This window comes from Mobula birostris, chromosome 10 (genome assembly GCF_030028105.1).
Source record: "Mobula birostris isolate sMobBir1 chromosome 10, sMobBir1.hap1, whole genome shotgun sequence".
NCBI lineage: Eukaryota > Metazoa > Chordata > Chondrichthyes > Myliobatiformes > Myliobatidae > Mobula > Mobula birostris.
The window spans coordinates 105,271,837-105,274,254 of record NC_092379.1 but is presented as its reverse complement, the minus strand read 5'-3'; positions in this window follow the sequence as shown (position 1 = coordinate 105,274,254).

The following is a 2,418-nucleotide window of genomic DNA, read 5'->3' as shown; positions in this document are numbered from 1 at the left end:
AACCCGTCCCGTCAGAACAGGTCCCATCTTCCCTGGAAAAAGGTCCAATTGTGCAGAAGCATGAAGCCCTCCCTCCTGCACCAACTTCTTAGCCATGTATTTAGCTGCATTATCTTCCTACTTCTAGCCTCACTAGCACATGGCACAAGTAGCAAGCCTGTTATTGCAACCCTGGAGGTCTTGTCCTTCAACTTTGCACCTAACTCCCTAAATTCTCTTTGCAGGACCTCCTCTTTCTTCCTATCCACGTCATTGGGCCCTACATGGACCATGGCATCTGGCTGCTCACCCTCCCCCTTGAGAATACTGAGAACTTAATCCGAGATATCACAGACCCTAGCATCAGGGAGGCAACAGACCATCCGGGAGTCTCGATCTCTCCCACAGAACCTCTTATTTGTCCCCCTAACTATTGAATCCCCTATCACTACTGCTCTCCTCTTTTCCCTCCTTCCCTTCTGAGCTGAGGGTCCCATCTCGGTGCCAGAGACATAACCACTGCAACTTGTCCCTGGTAGGTCATCCCCACCAACAGTATCCAAAGCGGTATACTTATTATTGATGGGAATGGCCACGGGGGTGCTTTGCTCATTCTGTCTATTCCTCTTCCCTCTCCTGACATAGTCATAGTCATAGTCATACTTTATCGATCCCGGGGGAAACTGGTTTTCATGACAGTTGCACCATAAGTAATAAATAGTAATAAAACCATAAATAGTTAAATAGTAATATGTAAATTATGCCAGTAAATTATGAAATAAGTCCAGGACCAGCCTATTGGCTCAGAGTGTCTGCCCCTCCAAGGGAGGAGTTGTAAAGTTTAATGGCCACAGGCAAGAATGACTTCCTATGATGCTCTGTGTTGCATCTCGGTGGAATGAGTCTTTGGCTGAATGTACTCCTGTGCCGACCCAGTACATTATGTAGTGGATGGGAGACATTGTCCAAGGTGGCATGCAACTTAGACAGCATCCTCTTTTCAGACACCACTGAGAGAGTCCAGTTCCATCCCCACAACATCACTGGCCTTACGAATGAGTTCGTTGATTCTGTTGGTGTCTGCTACCCTCAGCCTGCTGCCCCAGCACACAACAGCAAACATGATAGCACTGGCCACCACAGACTCGTAGAACATCCTCAGCATCGTCCGGAAGATGTTAAAGGACCTCAGTCTCCTCAGGAAATAGAGATGGCCCTGACCCTTCTTGTAGACAGCTTCAGTGTTCTTTGACCAGTCCAGTTTATTGTCAATTCGTATTCCCAGGTATTTGTAATCCTCCACCATGTCCACACTGACCCCCGGATGGAAATAGGGGTCATCGGTACCTCAGCTCTCCTCAGGTCTACTACCAGCTCCTTAGTCTTTTCCACATTAAGCTGCAGAAAATTCTGCTCGCACCATGTGACAAAATTTCCTACCGTAGCCCTGTACTCAGCCTCATCTCCCTTGCTGATGCATCCAACTATGGCAGAGTCATCCGAAAACTTCTGAAGATGACAAGACTCTGTACAGTAGTTGAAGTCCGAGGTGTAAATGGTGAAGAGAAAGGGAGACAAGACAGTCCCCTGTGGAGCCCCAGTGCTGCTGATCACTCTGTCGGACACACAGTGTTGCAAGCACACGTACTGTGGTCTGCCCGTCAGGTAATCAAGAATCCATGACACCAGGGAAGCATCCACTTGCATCGCTGTCAGCTTCTCCCCCAGCAGAGCAGGACGGATGGTGTTGAGCGCACTGGAGAAGTCAAAAAACATGACCCTCACAGTGCTCGCTGGCTTGTCCAGGTGGGTGTAGACATGGTTCAGCAGGTAGACGATGGCATCCTCAACTCCTAGTCGGGGCCGGTAGGTGAACTGGAGGGGATCTAAGTGTGGCCTGACCATAGGCTGGAGCTGCTCCAAAACAAGCCTCTCCAGGGTCTTCATGATGTGGGAGGTCAATGCCACTGGTCTGTAGTCATTGAGGCCACTGGGGCGCGGCGTCTTCGGCACAGGGACGAGGCAGGACGTCTTCCACAGTACAGGAACCCTCCGGAGCCTCGGGCTCAGGTTGAATACATGGTGAAGTACTCCACATAGCTGAGGGGCACAGGCTTTGAGCACCCTGGTACTGACACCATCCGGTCCTGCAGCCTTGCTTGGGTTGAGATGTTTCAGCTGTCTTCTCACCTGTTTCAGCTGTGATGCCCACCATGGTGGTTTTGTGTGGGAAAGGGGTATAGTCATGAGAGCAGGGTGGGGGACTGTGAGGAGGGGTAGGAGGGGAGAGTGAACATGTGTTGGCTGGGGGCCGACAACAGATGGCTCATGTGGGGGATGGGCAGGGGCCACAATGTCAAATCTGTTAAAGAACAGGTTAAGTTCATTGGCCCTGTCCACATTGGAGAATAATAGAAATAATATTAATATACTTGGAGA